Genomic DNA, 20,738 nt, shown 5'->3' on the forward strand with positions numbered 1-20,738 from the left:
TAATTAAACCCTTGGGGGCACTGCTTCAGTAACTACCATGAACCAGGCACTTTACATAAACTGTTTCACTTGCTTCTCATAACATCCCCATGAAATAAGTAATATTGCCTCTCATTTTACATTGGAGAGAACAAAGGGTCCAGAGGTTTAGCTGTGAGCCCAAGACTACCCAGCCATAAAGCTGAACTGAGTTTGGAACACAAGTTAGCTTAACTTGCCAGTAGAACGCCCTCACTTAATCCTCGAGTAAATGTTGATTGGAGTTCGTACGTTTTTTAAAATCACAGTAATTTAGAGCTAGATTCAACCCCAAGGTTTGTTTGTTTGTTTGTCTGCAACTTAAAACTATATGAATTTATTGTCTCCATATCTGTAGGTCAGAAGTCCAGGCGCAGCATGGCTGGATTCTCTGCTCAGGGCCTCACTGGGCTCAAGTCTGGGTCCTCTGGGGCTGGGTTCTCCCCTGGGTCTCAGGCTCCTCTTCCAAGCTCACTGGTTGTGGCAGAATTCAGTTCCTTCAGTTGGAGAATCAAGGTGTTCCTCCTTTGCTGGCTGCTGACCAGGGGCTGTTCTCAGTTTCAGGAGGCCCCTGCACCTCTTGCCTTGAGGCCCCTTCAACTCCAGAGTCACCTGTGGAAAATCTCCCCAACATTGAATTCTTGTCATGCTTCAAAAGTCTGCCTTCCTCTCATCCACCAGCCCTCAACCCCAAGTTTTATAAAATAGGAATCATACGTAAAGCTTAAAGTTAGCTGTTCTCCATACTTCAGCGTCAGACGTTTCACTGGTTTTATTTGTAGAGATGGCATTTTAGCTTTTCCTAGATTTAGTGTAGAAATCAGTTGAATTAGGATTTAGATGTAAAAATCTCCTATTCCAACTGCGTGTTAGAACTCTAACCCTTTTGCTTCAAAGCTCATAGAAATATGGGCATGATTTTTTTAAATGACATATGTCACTTTCTACTTTGTACTATAAAGTTATGCTCATAGATAAATCATCTATTTCCCTGTGAGTCCAGGAAGACGGGATCCATGCCTGAGTCATTTCTTTATATTCTTGCCTTATTGGCCTTCAGTCAGTTTGTGTATAGTCAGAATGTGTCTAATCAGGGTGGAAACAAAATAAATACAAAATAATCCACTTGAAGATAATATCAACTTTTTATGTTAAGTATCAATGCCATGCTGAACCACCTTGGACCCTGAGGCAAAAGGAATTTTTTGATGCCCCCTTAAATTTTGCACTCAGATGGGTGCCTCACTTGCCTTCCTCTAGTCCTGGCTCTGGAAATAGTCCTAAGTCCTTATTCAGATGAGTTTTCTCAACCCTTAGCCAATAAAAATTTATTGAGTGACTTGATTATGTGTCAATCACTATGCTTAGTTTTCTAAACAAAATGGTGAGTAAAAAATGGACCTAACTTTTCTCTCACAGAGACTTATTTTTCCTACGTAAAGATGGAAAGCACAATTATGCAGTAAATGACTCTTAGTTACTTCTTAGTTATAAATAGGAAAAATAGGTGGCAAATTAAGCCATGTAATGGCACTTTAATGGGGCCCAGTTTCTCTGCTGAATTTTTTATAACTTCTGAGTACAGTTTGTAAATTGAGATCAGAAAGTATTTTGAAAGAAATTTGACCAGTTGAAATAAAAACATCATCCTTTACTTCTCTTCTTTCATTAGTTTTCTGACCAGGAAGATTGACACACTGTCCTAATTGGGGATACCATATCATGTTTTCTAGTGCCATGGTGGTTATGAGCATGGGTTTGGGGTGGTCAGACTTGAGTCTGTGGGTTATTAAGGACAGCTGGTATCATAATGCTGGGCTTGGCCTCCAGACTCTACCATTTTCTGAGTAACTTTGGAGAATTTATTTAATGTTTCTGTGCTACTGTTTCCTCATTGGTAAAAGGAAGGCAATGAGTAAATAAGCTAATCTATGTAAGGCGCTTAGAACAATTCTTGGTACGTAGTAAATATTCCTACTAATAACAGTAACAGTAGTTCTGTCATTGAATTCCTGTGTAAATTACTTGGCTTATCTGAGCTTCAGTTACCTCAGTTGACATGTGGAAAAATAATAGTACCTTTATCATGAGGCTCTTTTGATGACTAAGTGAAAGAATAAATGGAAATCACTTAGCATGGCATCTAAATGCTCAAAAAAGTTAGGTCTTTCTTTTTAAATGCTTGTCTTCTTAACTAAAGGTCCTTTTAAAATCCAGTAGGAACTATAGATTATTCATCTTGTATACTTGGTGTTGTTCATAGTGTGTGGGATAAAACAGGTACTCCATAAATCTTTGATGAGAGTATGTAGAAATGAATAAATATCAGAATTATAAGAGCCCTTAAATTCTGAAGTGTGCATGCAAAATTTTGAAGTAAATGAAGATCATTTTGGTTGTGTGGGTGTAGGTGTGTGTGTGTGAGAATGAGAGAGAGAGAGAGAGAGAGAGAGATTAAACTTATCTAGGAAAGTACTATGGTCTGAATGTTTGTCTTCCCTCTAAATTCACATGTTGAAATCCTAATATAATGGCATTAGAAGGTGGGGCCTTTGGGATTGGGTCACGACAGTTCTGTTCTTATGAATGAGATTAGTGCCCTTAGAAAAGAGGCTCCAGAGAGCCAGCTCGCCCCTTCCATCACATGAGGACACAACGAGACGATGCCAGTCTGGAACCTGGAAGAGGGCCTTCCCCGGAACTCAGCCGTGCTGGCCCTCTGCTCTCGGGCCCGCTGCCTCCAGGACCATGAGAAACACATCTGTATTGTTGATAAGGCCCCAGTCTGTGAGATTTGCTGTAGCAGCCTGAATCAGCTATACCAGAGAAAGTGAGGAGCTCCATTGAATTCCACTGAACCTTTCATGTGCATCCTTTGCTCGTGTTTTATAAAGACCACAAAAGGAGGCTTCAAGATTTTTGTGAAAAAGGTTATTCCCAGTTCTGTGCCTATCAATTTCCCTGGCAAATCACCCAAGTGGAGTTATTCAGGTAGATATCAGAGTAGATTAGTTTATTGGAAAAATTGAGAGCGGGGAACACAAAATAGTGGTGATATTTTCTTCCCCTTTTCTCCTTGATCCTTTCCTCCTTGGTCATGTTCTCAGTTTAGCTCACCCTTTTATTCTCTTTTCAAAGCTTTTCCAAAAGTTAGAGGGAAAAAACCCCCAAGTCAATCAATATTTACTTTGAAGATTAAAAGCTGTAGCTTTTTTAGAGTGCATCTTTTAAGCTAGTACCATTGTTGTGAGGCTGCCTGCATCTCCACCCTGTATCCAGGAAGGTTTTGTCTGCCTTCACTACCAAGTAAATTATATTGAATAATTGACAATAAGAAATTATCAGTTTAGTTCTTGGGAGTTCAGGTTGTAGTGTTTTATCATCATCATGTCAGGATTGTTGTTCTAAATTTAAAAAAAAATGCATTATCTTCTAGAATTTTGTCTGTGCCTGTTAAATACTCAGTTGAATAAACTATCTGCTTAAGAAAAGAACTAGTCTAGTGGGTAAGAGTGTGAGCTCCTGGGTCAGGTGGCTTGGCTTTGAATCCTGATTATACTGTTTGTCAGCCATGGGACTTTCATAGTTTACTTAAACTCTTGTTTTGAGTCTCAGTTCCCTCATCTCTAGAATGGAGATAATATCTGTCTCATAGTGTTACAGAAATTAAATGAAGTAACGTATGTAACGTGCTTGGTGCGGTGTTGGCATATGACCAGTGCTCAGTAAACATTAATTATCACCATTGTTATTCAGCTGATTGAGCATCTGATGGCTGCAGTCACTGATGAAGTCACTTCCGAAAGGGGAAAAGTCAGAGCATACAAGTTTTTCCAAGGTTGCTATTTTGCAAACTTTAATATTAATGCACTCAATTCAAGGGATGAGCTTTAGAAAAATTGGAGAGCTGAAAAAGAAAATTACCTAATCACCAATGTGATTTAAAAAAGTTGTTTCAAATTACACTGAATGCTACCGCTGCACTATTAGGGAATGAGAATATGGATCTATCATGCCTTGGATCGTTACCGAGTCCAAACTCGTCCTGCTCGCCGCATGACAGGCCAATAAATCGGGAGACGAGGTGTTGGGTCAAGGAATAACAACTTTATTCAGAAAGCTGGCAGACCGAGAAGATGGCAGGCTAATGTCCTGGAGAACCATCTTCCCCAAGTCAGAATTCAGTCTCTTCCACTAAAAAGAAGGGGGGGTATGCTTGGTTATTACAGACTTCCTGGTGTAGGAATTCTTTGTTCTTGGAATCCTTTGTTCTTGTAGCTGTCCACGTGGGTCAGGTCATGGTGTCCCTGTGAACCTCCAATAAAACAGATGTAATTTTCTATTCTGCAGCTTGTTGTTTATATGAATGGAAAGGTCTCAGTATCCTTAAAGGTTACAGCCTTGAGAATGGGCTCTCCTGTATATTTCAGGCTCTAGGCAACATTCTTTTACAAAAGGTGCAGATCCAGCAAGACTAAGTCTAGGAAACATAGCACAGGGTTAAAGCCAAAGGAACAGATCTAATATGGAGCCAGATTTGTTCTTTTCTATTACAGGATTATTTCATCTTCTCAATTGCATCCCCCCAGGCACTTTCTCAGAAAATATCAGTGACTAGAAGCGTTTTCAGTGTATATAATAAGAGAGTGTATAGTATGCAAACTATTTGAAACTGGTTATAACAATTTTTGCAAAAATTTCTAGAGTACCAGGGATTTCCAAATAGTTGGACACAAAAGAAACAAGTTTAGGGTAAAATATTTTAATGCAGTCACTTCCATCACCAAATGAAAATGCATGGGCCTTTGGTGTAGGTGGAAAAACTTGGCGTTATTTCTGGCCTCTCTGTGTAATATAAATTCACATCAGTAGAAATATTGTGAGTAGCTACTATTTGGTAGGTTCTGCATTTAGGTCTGTCAGAAACATCTCATTTCCATTAAGTCTTTCTCTGAAAGGGGTCAAGAGCCTATTCATTTTTCTGCTCCATAGATCAAATGTTATTTATTTTTTGTACACAATTTCAGCATAATCCACTAGTGGTATTACTATAGAAGTATAGTTATCTGTTGAAAGTTTATCAGCTCTAAATCTCAATTTTGCATGGATAGGGCATGTGTAGGGCTAATTTATCTGTTAAGAGATTAGGGTCTAAGGGAATTTTAAAAGGCTGTGTTTGAGACCTGAAAAAAGAAATTCTTTGAATTAGCTCAAAAATGCAGTAAAAAGCTAAAAAATCATAATGGAATAATGTTAAATCAGATATTCACAAAATATAATATTTTGTCAATTTTAATAATATGTGTATTAGTTATAAAATTTCATTCAATTTGAAAACTTTTTAAAGATTAATTTGCTCACTTCGTGGGAATTCCTATTTGCAGTGATTACTGATAAAATTCTGTTTGCAGTGATTACTGAAAAAAATTAAATGTGTTATCCAGAGCCAAATAACCTAACAAATGAAATTTGTGCAATATTTAAGAATGTTTGCATAGCACAAATTGTTTTAATGAGGCATTTGCAGGTATATTTTCATATGATTTATTAATATGGTGTGAGGGAGAAAACCCTTACTAATATGATGTAGAGTGATATGGCTTTGATTGTCTCAAAATATTCTAGACAGGCTTTTATTTTTAACTTGCTATCTCTTTGTACATGACCAGTATGGTAGTGATTAAGCATTCTGATAGGACAAAGGACTAAAAGCTAAGACAGCAAGCTCCATTGGTGCCTGTCCCATCATTAAGTCGACAGAAAATAAGCAAGGTAGTTGGTTTTCAGTCAGTACTGTCAGCTGGGTACTGTACTGCTGTAATGGCCTGTCAGCCCTGATTCTCTTATATAGAAAGATTGTGGGGGAGGGGCGGGGGGATGCCCTTTTAATCATCGTACTGAGAATCGACTTGCTCTTTCTCTGTAGCCAAACAAGAAAAAAGCCGGAGAGTAAGTGCCGATCTCTCGAACAGCAGGCAGGACTTAATTCTCGAAAGAAACACGAACGTCTCCGATGCAATTACTGAGCCTGATTTTAGGGGCCTCGCCTGGGATCAAACCGAAGCCTCAGGTTAGGGAGTGAAGCCTTCAGAGCTCACCAGCACGCTCTTGCACCCTGGAAAGAATTTCATGAACTGATCAATATTTTAAATAATGAAGAAAGAAAACCAAGTGCGCCCAGTCCACATTTTCTGTCTCTAACTGAAGATAAGTAGGAACTGGTTCATGTATTCCTAACACCCGGTCAGAAATTCACTCTGGGTCTCTGCTTTACATTCTTCTGCTCACTTTTCCAATGAATATTTGTTGAGCCTTTTCTAGTGGGCAGGCACAATGCTAGGCCCTAGGTGTATATATGTGTTCTCATTTGGCTTTTGTAAAACACACCATCTAGTCATTCTGATTGTGACGGGCACAATTAAAGAAGCTACCAGGAGCGTAAGACAGTAAGTCACTGGGATTTACAGAGGTCTGGAATGTCCTCTGGGAAGAAGTGTCACATCAGCCAAGAACTGAAGGATGAGAATGAGTCAGCTAATTGAAGAGAGGAGGAAGAGCATTGCAGGGAGAGGAACAGCAGGTGCAGAGGTTCAGAGGTGGAAGCCTGCCCTCAGTTAGATAATTCCCTCTGATTTATTTAGCAAATACTTATTAGGAGGCATTTTACTAAGTACTTGTAGGGATACAAAGATGAAGACATAGTCCTTGTCCTCAAGGAACTTGTATAGAAAAGATCATTATTTCCCTGGTAGAGATTCATTCTGTAAGTCAGTGAATACATAAATACACTGTAGCTTTGTGTATGCTGGAAATATGTATACCGAATTCACCTTATCCCAAACAAACATAGAAACAAATAGAGCAACTGGCAGACAGAAAAAAAAAATGGTCTGTGGGGGTCAGATTTTTAAAGATGTAGACTTGAGTCACTCCAAGAAGCTGTGCAGTTGCCCCTAAGACACACTATGATTTTGAGCTCATGGCTTTAAAATCTCAGTCTTTCTCTGCTGTGTGACCTCCAGTGGGGACTTTAACTTTCTTTGCTTCACGCAAAACATGTGAAAAATGGAGGCTTGGGGTAGAATCCAGCTATTGGTTCAAGGTGGTTCTGGAACTCAATGATGCAGCCACATAACTGCTGCCAAGTAATTACAGAAAGGAAGGACACATTCCTCAAACGTGCTGTTTCTTCTTGCTGGCGTTTTCTTGGCAGAAGTAGGAAGACGAGAATAGACAAAACAACAACAGGTATTATTTATTTATTTACTACTTGGTCCAGCGACTGCGGGAAGCCCTTGTATACAATGTACCTCCTTTAAATCTAAAAAGTGCAGATGAGGAAACTGAAGTTGAGAGAACCCAAGGTCATACATCTGGTAAACGTTGGAGCCTGACCTGGAATCCTCATTTGCGTTCTTTCTGCTATATCTCAGGAAAGGCCAATTGCAGGCAAATGGATAGGTGCCTAGGATATCTCTTTTGGTATCATCTTTAGGAAGAACTTCCTTAATGAGGTGCTTGGTATCATCTGGAATGGTTGCTAAAGAGAGCTGTTAGGCTTTTTAAAACAGAATAGGTATTGAGCCAGAAAGGAAAAAAAAGAGAAGCCAAGGAGAGCAAGACATTAATATTTATTGAGTATATACTTAACGGTAGACTCGATGCTATATGCTCTCAACACATCTCACTTACGTCTCCCAGCAAACCTTTAGAGGGGAGTATAATAATCCCTTCGTAGATGAGGGTACCAGTCCTGACAAAGACAGTAAAGCCAAGAGATTAGGGAACTTTCTGTTGGACAGAGAGCTGGTGAGTAGCAGAGCTGACATTCAAACTCTCATTTCTTTGAATATCCAACCTGGGCTATTTCCACTAAGAGAAGCCAAGTTTTAGACAGGAAGATAGATGATTTCTAGATGTTTTTATAGTTCCCAGTATTTTTTTCACCCTTTGGCAATCTTGGTTTTATTATTTTATTTCTGCATCCGTATCTTTCACATATGCAAAACATTGTTGATGGATATTTGCCTTCCTTTACTTTTGGCTCAGCTCATTTTAGTATATCTTTTTTTTTTTCCTCCTTTGGTTTTTCCCTTTGCTGTCTATGACTAAAGGCTGACTGATGAAAAGTTAACAATTCTCTAGTTAATATATTAAATAGACTTTTATCCCTCCTGCCAATGTTGAGGCAACTAATTATCAGCCCCATCTGAGAGCAAGGAAAGTTGACCTCAGACAGAGTAACAGAGCCCTTCAAAGCGAGAAAGGAAAAAGTGGAGTCTCCCAGCTCCCTCAGCTCCAAGCCAATCTGATATAATTGCCTGAGAACAAGGACTCAAGTACTTGGAGTCTTCACAGATAGAGAGCCTCAGAAATAATGATTACAGCAAATCAGGGCTCATGAATATGCAGCTTATTTCTGCTTAGAGAGACTTGAGTTATCGAAATTAAAAATACAAAATTATGGATTGCAAAGAAAGTGGCAGTGTTTTTTTTTTTTTATTGTAACAATTGGAAAATATCACTGGAAATGAAGTCTTCCTGCCAACATGAAGCACATAATAATCATGCCAGGGAAATGATGCTTTTCTAAATGCTTATTTTAAATAGATTTCCCCCACCCCCCCCAAAATGTAGTTTAAAGATAGACTACAGAGGCTTTAACTCATGTGATTTTTCTTTTTATGGATTTCAGTTTCAAGGTTATTCATTTTGGGACGGAGTCTAATACCATCTTATTCACGAGATGTTCCATCTACCCTTAAATGCCCTGAAATAAGGCAACTGGGTTTTGGTGCCTTCTTCTTTAGAAGTCCCTTCCTTTTTTTCAGCATCTCCTTGGATGTTCCTAAGCATGGCGTTTCAGAGACCCTCCATTCCTCTAGGCTTAACCTTTCAGATTCTACCCCATGCTTTCAATCCTTATCTCTTTCTTCTGCTAGTCGACTCATTTCTTGCTGTCTTTATTCAGGCTCTTTCGAGGCAACATGGTTAATACATGTAAGTGTATGCGCTAATGTTTTATAATTTGTCACGTTACTATTGTCTTTTTATAAGTTAAATTTGCAGACCCCATTTTCAAATATCGGGGCTTGCAACACCAGGTTCCTACCATGTGGTTAAAATTGTCTTGATCACATAGATGTGAGATTACTAGATGTAAGAATATGTAACTAAAATAGTTCTTTTAAAATGATGTGTGTGTGTGTATGTGTGTGTGTGTGTGTGTGTGTGTGTATTTGAGGAGATAACTAAACCAAAGCATAGAATTTGGTGACACACAGGAGAATTGTTGTTTTTTCCATTTCTTAGTGGCTTTCGGCAGATACAGCTAATAGCTGAGGCATCCTTACCAACTAAGTGAGGATGAGACCTCAAAATCTTTCTTAATATAGCTCCTGAAACAGCCTTTATCAAATTAATAGTAAGTGGCACTTGGGAGAAAAAGTCACATATCTTTCTTAATACAGAGGAAGTTTGAAATAACAATAGCAAACCAAGGCTGTGAACCATCAGACTGGTGAGCTGGTGCTGGGATGTAGGAACAAGACCGAGATAATCTTTGGTTATAGAGGTGAATTCAGGGTAGAGGTGGGAGTGTGGTATTAATAGAGCAATTTAAGTGAAGCAAGGTTTGAAACCAAAAGGCGGTGTGAAGGCTCGAGTCACAGGGGGATGGATGGGGTATGTAGAGAGGTACTAACCAAGCCTGAAGTGAAAGGAGTGTCATCTGAGGGGACTGAACAGGTTTAGGAGGGGAAAAGGTGCTGAAATTGTAGCTTTCTTGAGGCTTTGCAGTTCCACGTCTGCTTGAAACATATGTACCTCAAAGGCTTTTCCAAATGCTCACATCTGCCTACACAGAGCAACTTGGCATTCGCCGTTTTGAATGTATAGGTTGGCACATCTACCCAGTTCTTTGTATTTCTAACTGAGCTTCTGAAATTGAGTAAATAGCCATGTTTTCTGACTAAAAGACAATGGAGACAAGAACAGGACAACATGCTTCTCCTAGAACCCCTGTTTTTCAACAGTGTGGTAGCCGTAACCCCGTTTTACTCTTTATATTTTTCAACTGAAGTTGAAATGACACCAAATCCCAGACTTTCCAGGCTATTTTAGGGCCAGTTGAGAACTTATTTTATTGCATCCCGCTTTCTCATTACCTATTGGAGAAACCACTGGATTTCATGCTCAGATTGACCGATGAATGGGAAGCTAGGGGCTATATAGTTCTACCAAAAGTACACTGGCCTATAAACGAACCTTGTTGGAGTGTTGGAATCAGGGATATCAGATTTATAATCTCTTCATGAAAGCTCTGACTCCTTTAGTTGGCTGAGTGGGAGGCTAATGCTTCTGAAATAGAAAGGTTGAGAAGCCTACATCTGTTCCCGGGCAGTTACGGGGTCTTGACCTTCACCAGACAGATAGACACTGATGGTTGGGATTACTACTTCTGCATTTTCAACATTATCTTCACCCCTCCCTCCAGCTACCTGCCCCACCACTTGCACAGGAAGGAACGTGGACCCACTTGGAACTGAAAGGCAGGACTAGAACAGACACTGAAACAGGGACTAAGTTGCTTAGGAGGTTAAAAAGGGAAAACCCTGTCTTTTAATGATCTCTTTGTGGGTCAATGAAGAGACTGATGAAGGTGTTAAATCTTTTTGGTCAAAGGGAATCTAAACTCCTCTATCTGAAGTCAGGTTTATTTCAACCAAAGTTGAGGGTTGAGACCGTTATCTGGATTATTTAAGCACTAGGAAGGAAACTAATTTTGCTTTAATTAATCTGATTTTACTGAATAAAACATTGTAGAAATTTTGGCCTGGGTTATGAAGATAGTTACCTCAATTTCTGACTTTTATTTGGTCTGAGGAGAATGGACTAAACCCTTTCTTCATTAGGTGAATGCAACAATAAGTTTAAGATTCTCAGAGGTAATGTATTCCCTCTTTGATTTCCACTCCTGTTATGCTGTGTTTCTTGCTTTAGGTATAATTCCCTACAACTCTTGTAAGAAAGGACCCCAAACTGTGACTTAAATAATGGAAGTGTATTGTCTCACAGTTCTGAGGTTGTGATCCCAAGGTCAAGGTATCAGCAGGGTTGACTGATCTGAAGCTATGAGGGAGAGTCTGTTCCATGCTTCTTGCCTAATTCTGGTGGTTTTCTGGCAGTCGTTAGTGTTGCTTGGCTTATAGAAGCATCACTGTGCCTCACTGCCTTTATTTTCACATAGCATTCTCCTTGTCAGTGCTTGTCTCCAGATTTCCCCTTTTTATAAGGATAACCAGTCATATTAGACCAGAGCCCATGCTAATGATCTCACTTAAAATTGATTACCTCTGTAAAGACCCTATCTCCAAATAAGGTCACATTCTGAAGTATAGGGGGGTATGCTTTCAACATATGATTTTTTGGAGGGTATAATTAAACCCATAATACTCAAATATATTATGTGGATCCTTGATATACACACTGGATACATAACGATAAAACCATAATCATATAATCAGCATTCCTTTGCCTTCATTAAGAGAGTCTGGTTGAGCAAGCTTTTCATATATATTTTCCTCTTCCCAACTTGGAATGAGGGAGTCAGAATTTATCAGCATCTCCCCAGCATTATGTTGGAGCTGGGTAGTAATCTTTTTCCTATCTGGGAAATAGAACTGGATGGACAGCTGGCTTCAGCGTTTGCACAAAGAGTACATAATCCTACTTATGTAACCCATCATGTTTGCAAAATCTGCACTGCAGTTTTTGAGAGAGAATGAGATGTTTGGAAATAAAATATGCTGTGTGGAAGTGGAAAATTTATCTCTTCCTCACATTATTTTTGCTGCCTATAGTCTTATTTTGCATTCTCAAGAGGTATGTATCCCTACTTGTGTGTTTCTTTGCTGCACATGTCAGGAATTCAGAAACGGTGATTTATGTTTCTCGGTCTATTCATTGACCTTCATTGTGATATGCATGTTGTTTAATTCCTCAAGGACTATGACTTCTTAAGTCCAGAGTTAATCACATTAGTTTGAGGTGGGATGAGGAAAGAGTGAGTTAGGAATGAATAGTTATACTGCCCTTAAAAGTGTGAGGGTTCGTTGTTCAAATTATAATTCTACAAACAAAACCAGTCATTGTATCTGTGTACTAGCATCTTTTTATTTTTTAATTTTTTTGATCAGCCCGGCAGCACTTTCACACTGCTTCTTCTGATTTATAGCACTGTTACCCCTTCGTTTGTAGGAACTGTTATTCCTTCATTACAAGTGGTTCTGTTGGGGATGCCGGTGAGATGTTAATTCAGTTCTTTGGGGACTTGCCAATCATATTATCCTATCGACTGATGACAATGATTGGACAAGGCTGGGCATACGAATAAGTCAGCCAATCAGAGACCTTCCCTGGGATTTTAAATACTAGTAAGGAGGGTTGGGGAAAAGAAGCTTCCACTTTTCTCTGAGCTGGGATGACTTAGTCCTTCCTGAAGCCGTAGCCTCCTCAGTCAATATCTTTTGAAACCTCTGTGTGATAGGTAAGAATGGGACAACCCATAAACACAGAGAGAAAGAGAGAGAATGAAATTTGAATTCTTTGAGATGGTCAGTTTCATGTGTGGACTTTTAAGTTTCTTGAGTCAATAAAGTTGTCCCACTGCTTAAGTTGCTTTCTATTGACGTTCTGTCAGTTGCAACAGAAATGGTCTTTTTTAATGATAGTCCATAAAAAAAGCAATAATACTTATATTAAAAATTTAAGGTCTCTGTATTCACTAGCAAGGAAAACTGTCAGCAGGTAGCAGTATTTGAAAGGTATTGGGAATAATGTGTTTTTAATAATTTATTTTTTTTAGAATTGAAGCTAATATTTTTAATGGCGTTCTCTTCTTTACCATTATCACCTGGGATTTTACTTCTCAGTTCATCTTTGTATGTCCCATAATTTGAGGGAACCTCCAGACTGTATCTGGGGCTCTCAAAAGCCCTCTGAAAGAGAGAACGTCTTTAAACTTATGCTATACACTATCTGAAATGCTTCTTGTTTTTTCACTTACCTTTTAAGACCAGCTGAAATGCTACTTTCCTTTTGACCTATCTCTGATTTTCTTAGTTAGAAGTGGATCTCTGTGTCACATAGCGCCCTATATCTTAAGGATACCAGTCCCATTCTGCCTTCTGTTGTGTGTTCCAATGTTGCATAATAAGTTACTCATAATTAATGGCTGAAAACACCCACTATTTTATTATAAATCATTGTTTTGTTGGCCAAGGATCTGAACTGGACTTAGCTGTGGGATTGCACTCCATCCGTTGTGGACTGAGGTCACTTGATAGTATTAAGCTGGTCTGATCTGGAAGGTACAAGACGGCTTTGCCCATTGGTTTGGCACCTTGCAGGGGTTGCTCTTGCTTTGTCTCTTCTTCGTCCTTTTTGATTCTGTTTTTCCTTTCCATTTGAATTCATGCTTGAAAAAAAAACCCTTTCCTATTATTTTAGAAGGGTTTCTGGAGGGAGCATGTGTTCAATGTAGCGTTTTTACCTGGAAATCCCCACAACCTAGTTTACAAAGAATTTCCACATTTAGTTTCTATTTTGTTTTTATAAAGCTTTATGATTGTTATTCCTCTATATTTTAAGAGGGGAAACTAAAACAGACAAGGTAAGTGTTTGGTATTCAAGCCTTTTTGATTGCAAGGAAAAGAAACTCATTCAAGTCAGTAAAGGTAAATATCATATTTCTGTTTCCTTTAAATATTCTTATTAGCCCCCTAGCTTACACCTGTGGTCTTTGGAGGGTGCTCTAGATACACCATTTAGATTCTCCTGATTCCTGGAGCCCAGGTGTTTATTAGAGGTCCCAGATAAAATTCAGGATGCCTAATTAAATTTGAATCTCAGATATATAACAAATACTTTTTGAGTAAAGACATTTCAAGTATGTCATGGAATACTCTTACTAAAAATCTCATTATTTATCTGAAATTCCACTTTAAATAGGCATCCAGTATTTTCATTTGCTAACTCTGGCAACCCTAGTCTACTTGGGTCAACACAGGGTCTATTCTTATGAGGACTGGTTGGATTTTATAAGAAGAATAAGGAAAACATCCTGGGTGCTTGGCTGCTAACTATTTGTAAACCAGTCATCATTCTTTAGCAAAAATCTTAAAGAAAGGGAAATGTTGTCTGTTTTCTTAACTTTTTATCTTTACCTTTCTCGCGCACCACGTGCAAACTGGCTTGGGTAATTGTCAAGCTGTTTTCCAGCCACACTGTCATTGCCGTACCTTGTAGTACATACTAGCTGTCATTTATTCGGCTGTGTGCCAGGCATATTGCTAAATGCTTTCAGTGTATTATTTCATTAAATTCTCACGCTAATAGTTGTTGGTAATATTATATCTCATATTTGCTGGTGGGGAGAGGGCTGAGGCTCACGAAGCTTAAATGACTTGCCTACTAGTTAATAAGTGATAATGGAGGCAGTGGTGCCCCAGCTTTTTCCTGAGAGCAGAGTCTTGTTGAATAAGAAGGGAGGAAAGTCTGTGAGGTTAGTCCTTGGCATTTTTGGTGTGAATGTTGTTGGTAAGTTTTCTTTTTCCGGGGATTTTGGAGCTATATTTTGTTTTGGCCACGAAAAGAATCCAGGCCTCTGAGTTCCTCATCTCTTGTGCCTTCATGGCATTGTGCCAGCTCTTCTTCCCTCTTTAGTTGCTCATCTTTACAGGCTGGTTGGACAAATCTGAATTCCAAAAGAGAGCTAGCAAACCTGGAGGACACTGACTTGGGCTTCATCCTTTTGCAGAACGACGCTGAGCCTTTCTGTTCTGCAGGGCTGTGCCTGGAAGAGTCATCGTGTTCATTGTTCAGAGCAATTGATTAACTCTTGAGAAAGCTGGCCGGTAACTGAAGTTTACAGTTTACACAGTGACTCGGCCACAGTCCAGAATTAGGTGATAGGTCTTTATTATCTTTACTTTCTTTCCTAGAAAAAGAATTGACTAAGTTCTAGAAGTGGAATGATTGCAGCATTTGGAGGTCCCTGTAAAAACTTCAGATGTTGTCACTCAGGATTTTTAAAGACCTGCAGTATGATGTCCCTCTTGTTTAAGTCCATCATTCTGAGAAGAAGGTGCAGTTTTCTTTTTTTCTTAACTCAAACACCAAGGTCCTTCTCTGAGTTGTGTGTGTGTGTGTGTGTGTGTGTGTGTGTGTGTGTGTGTGTATCTGCGTTTATATCCTCCCTCCAAAGACACAAATGGGCCTGCTGTGTGATAATATTTTGCTAGCCACATCTCTTTCCCCAAATGATAACAGACATTTATTCTACAGTGTGAAATTGTAATTGAAAACGGGGGGTTAGAAGAGGCCAGGAAATCTTTAAACAAAGGGAAAGGGATGTGAAACTACTTCCAAATGAGTGGGAGAACTGGGCCTCTTCGTAATAGGTATACTTTGTCTATTTGTGCTGAATAACCACAGCTGATCTGAATATGACTCCGCCTTGGGAGACACACTGCAGAAAAGACTAAGCATAGCTCAGGCTCTGGCACATGCCAGCTGTGTGATTTTGAACAATTCTCGTAACACCAGTGGATTTCAGTTTTCTCATTTTCAAAAGGTGTGGGTTGGTTTGCTGTTCCTCAAACTTCAGTTATCTGCATATCCTTTTTCATGATTTTTCTTGTTGTTCTTCATGCCTCATCCCATCTCTACCATTACTGAGCTAACATTTAAAAAAGGCTCTTTTTTTCCCTTTTAACTGAGGTAAACAGGTGAGGGATGAAAGTCAGGGGTGAAGGATAGTGAAGACAATGGCCCAGAGAGAAGAAGCTACAGCCTAGGAAAGGCCAGGGCAGAAAAGTGGGTTTGAGTCTGGAAAGAGTTTTCCAGAACAGATGAGGGCAGACAGAGATGGGCTTCCTGGAAATTCTTTTGGAAAAGCAGTTTGAGCCCAGGCATTGAAGGGAAGAAATCTAGAGAAGAGGGCATTTGAGAGTAAAGAGGGGTTTGCATTAAAAGGTGGCCAGCAGGGGCTTAGGAGGGAGGAACTTTGGAGCAGTAGTGCTGTCTCCTCCGTGTTTCAGCATGCTGTACTTTCTCCCGCAGCCACTTGCCCCGAACCCCACCCTGCTGAAACCCCATCCCTCAGCCCTATGCCTCCAAAAGGCTCACTCTCCACCGTGGCTCCTACAGCCCCTGAAGGCGGTGGCTGAGGGAAAGTGCAGCTTGGGAGTTGAGATCCTGCAGGGAAAATTCAAGGGGGATTCAGAGGTGGGAGCAGAAGGATGGACGAGGTTAGGAGGGGTAAGAGAAGCTGGAAAATTTGGAATAGAGAAGCAGGAGAGGGTGAACATCAGCCACACCAGACTGAACAAGTTGCCTCTTGAGATACCGTGCTAGTTAGTATCTGGTGAGTTACGTGTAAACGACCTAAAATAATAATTGTTCTGTATAATAGCATCTACCTCAGTATGTCACATGGTATGGTCTGTGTAGAGATAGTAAAAAAATAAAAATAAAAAATTACATTTCTAACCATTTGGGAAATATCCAGCTAGATGCAATTATATTGAATAATTGTCACGTACTAACACCATACATACGCTATCTTGTTTAATCTCACAATACCTACTATGCGAGTGGGATATGAGTCTCTACATTTTTTTTAGACTTAAAAAATTTTTTTTCGGTAGTGGGGAGATAATTAGGTTTATTTATTTATTTTTAGCAAAGGTGCTGGGGATTGAACCCAGGACCTCTGCATGCTAAGCATGCACTTTACCACTGAGCTATAGCCTCCCCCTGGATCTATGCATTTTAGAGATGAAGAAACTGAAGCTTAAAGACATTCAAGGACACATAGTTGGATTGGAACCAAGATTTCGGGGCATCAAGGAATGCTTCTAGCTCTACCATTCTATTTCACCTTTCCCCACCCCCATACTGTTGCCAATTTCTGAAGGGGAAAAACATTTTCAATAAGAAAGGTCAACTTGTGGGCTCCATGCTTCATGCCATTTATTTAATAAACTTTCTAATCATAAGTTTGCAAATCAAGTGACTTGCCTATCTTTATTTTTGGCAGTTTTCTTCATCATAGTTATTTCAAATAACCTGATTCTCATTTCATTATGCTCTTACATTCAAGTGATAAGAGGGAAGATTGGAAGGATTAAAGAATGACTGAAATAGAGGTTGACCTTGTGTGGTGGAATGTGCTCACGTCTTGGAGTTAAAAAGGCATGGATTTCGGTTTTGGTGCTACTACTTGCTGTGCCCATGGTTAAGCTGTTTAAATTCTCCAAGTCTCAGTTTCATCCAATGTATAGTAATAATGCTGATAACAATACCACTTCATATTGTTGTTGAAAAGGGAAGGAAAAGATGTCTGTGACAGCATTTTGTTAAGAGCAAGGCAGCTATAGATAGAAAACTTTACGTTGTGTTGGACAAGGAAGTAATGGTGAGATCTTTCTCCAAGGGCAAAACAGAATTTTGGTATTCATTATATTTGCTTGGTCAGTGCCTACTATCACACTGCTGGTTTGAATTACAAATCTAGTTTGTCTATTTCTCCTTAACAAATGAATGCAAAAATTTCCAAATATTTACTCACTTTGCACCGTGTGGATATAGCCCAAGTTAGGAGAGTCTCATATAATTAAAACTGTTTCATAGGAACTCCTTGATCATTAAGAGATTTTGGAATTGGAGTCTTCTAATACCTCACCAATATTCAATGGAACCTGCTGCTACAGAAACTACTAATTAATTAGCAAATATTTATTGAATGTTTACTCTTGGTAGAACATTTTTATGAAACTGAGCATACAGTTGCCAGAGGCAACTGTCCATAGCCATTCAGTACAGCCAAGAGGCATCATTCACGTGGGCTGGGTAAAGGTATGCAGTGGCTGCGGTACTGCCTAAAAGTATGTAGTGTGGTGGCCTGTTTGAAGTGGAAATACCTATTTTCTGGTTTAGCTACTAAAGTATAAAAAAAAATTTTAAATGATGCCCTACAGGGCTTTTGCAAACAATGATAATTTGTACTAGGAAGTTTAATTCAAGGAAAATTCAAATATTTCAACTCTAGAATTATTTTTTTAGCTTGGTATGAATTAATGAAGGAATTCAAAAGCAATATCTTGTTTCAAATTCATCAGACCTCTAATGCAATTTCCTGAAGCAGTAGAGAAATTTACCTTGAAAGGGCTTAGAAAAATGAAAAAGGTGATTGCATAAACTCTATCGAAATTCTAAATCAAACTACAGTGTGATTACTTTCTTCCTAAGGTAGGGCAAGAAACCAAAGATTTTTCTAAAAACTCCAAAACTGAAGCATTAAATTCTGTTCTCTTTCAAGTCTGACATCTTTTAACATGTAAAATTATTGACAGAGTTGGTTCATTATTTGCAATTAAGAAAAAAACTCATATTGAGTAATAAGCAATTTTATTTTTAAGGTAATTAGCCATCACTCAAATATTTCAGATTGAAACCTAATCAGTATTGTGGTTGATGATACCTACCACTTTCGGATACAAATACTGAATTCTTTTACTAACTGTAAGTTATGTTTCTTCCCTTGTTGAAAAGCAGTGACTTGGAGTTTTAAAATTAACTTAAGAGGGACAACATTGGCTATGAAAAATCTCTCTTCCCATGCATTATAAAAAAATAGTTTACGAATCAAATCATCAGTAGCAATTTAGCAATTGAATTAAGTTAAAATTATCAAAAGAAAGATATAGGAACATTACTCATTTTTTTTTTCAGCTTAAACAACACAAATTCATTATTTTAATTTCTCATAGGTATGTGTATCCTCTGGCCACCAATGTTCACATCTGTCCCACGTGCAAAATACATTCACCTGATCCCAGATTTTCCCAGTCTTAACTTGTAGCATCAACTCTAAGTCCAAAATCTCATCAGCTCCAAAGTCTTAAATCTCATCATCAAATCAGGTTTGGGTCAAGCTCCGGGAATGACCTAATCTGAGGCACAGTTGCTTTCTATCTGTGGACCTGTGAAACTAAAGAACCAAATTATCAGCTTTCAGAATACAACGGTAGATAACTGTTATATGTATTTCAATTTGAAAAGGTAGAAAACAAAAAAAGGGTCATTTGTCTCAAGTATTTCTAAGCCTAGCTGAGCGAATTCCACTAGGTTTCATGGTCTGGGAATAATCCTTTGTGGCCTGTGGCTCTATCCCCTGGGCTTACGGCTTCTGCTTTCTGTCATCCTTCCTTTTTCATGAAGGGTAGTATATAAGAAACATTACTCCTTTTTTTTTTTAAATTGAAGTATAGTTGATTTACAATGTTGTGATAGTTTCTGGCTTACAGCCTAGTGATTCAGTTACACACACACACACGCATATATATGAATCTATTCTTTTTCAGATTCTTTTCCATTATAAGTTATTACAAGATATTAAATATAGTTCCCTGTGCTATACAGTAGGTACTTGTTTATCTATTTTATATATAGTAGTGTGTATCTGCTAGTCCCAAACTCCTAATTTATCCCTTCCCACCCTTTCCCCTTTGGTAACCATAAGTTTGATTTCGATGTCTGTGAGTCTTAACGTTTTATAAATAACTTTATTTGTGTTATATTTTAGATTCCACATATAAGTGATATCATATGACATTTTTCTTTCTCTTTCCAGCCCACTTCACTTAGAATGACGATCTCCAGGTCCATCCATGTTGTTACAAATAGCATTATTTTATTCTTTTTTATGGCTGAGTAGCATTCCATGGTATAAATATACCACAGCTTCTTTATCCAGTTATCTGTTGATGGACATTTGGGTTGTTTCTATGTCTTGGCTATTGTAAATAGTGCTGCTATGATCATTGGGGTGCATGTGTCTTTTTGAATTTTATTTTTCTCCAGGTATATGCCCCGGAGTGGGATTGCTGGATCACATGGTAAGTCTATTTTTAGTTTTTTAAGGAACCTCCGTGCTGCCCTCCATAGTGGCTGCACCAGTCTGCACTCCCACCAGCAGTGCAGGAGGGCTCCCTTTTAGGGGATGCATGAGTTTTTGCAACGTGCATTAGCCTGACTCCAGTCTTCATTGTAGCTTTCATATTTTAATTTTCCATTAGCACATTCACTGCTTTTTAATAACACTGTCATTTTAAAATTTAGAGATATACATATTCCTGGCTTTAAGAATCAAAAAAATTCTCTAGAATTACTTTAAAGATAACAGTTATCTTTTAACTCTATTTCCTGATTCCCTCTCTCCCCAGTCCTCCAGAAGCAAATACTTTGAACTCTTCTAGCTATTTCTTTTGGTATTTATCTTCAAAATTCTAAATGAGAGAATTTTGCGTTCTATATATATATACATATATACAATATATGTATATATATATTTTTTAATCACAAATTGCCAACAGCACTTTCTTTTTTCTTTTCAACATCTTGTTCTGCAGCTTCCTTGGCCCTTTTTGTCTGGATGCCAAAGAGCCAGGCATTGGCACGGGTCAAGAGGAGACCTGCAAAGGCCTTGAAGTTCTTCTCTGAGATGACTCTGGCTTTCTCCTTCTTGCAGACGTTCCATTTGGGCATGACGGGTCGCGTCGGCTGGGTGGCTGCTTTGAGGTCTTCAGCAGAGCTGTCTCCCTTCTTGGGGGCTGCGGGCTTCCCGGGGAAGAGGATGAGCTCGGAGCAGTACTCCT

This window comes from Camelus ferus, chromosome 22 (genome assembly GCF_009834535.1).
Source record: "Camelus ferus isolate YT-003-E chromosome 22, BCGSAC_Cfer_1.0, whole genome shotgun sequence".
NCBI lineage: Eukaryota > Metazoa > Chordata > Mammalia > Artiodactyla > Camelidae > Camelus > Camelus ferus.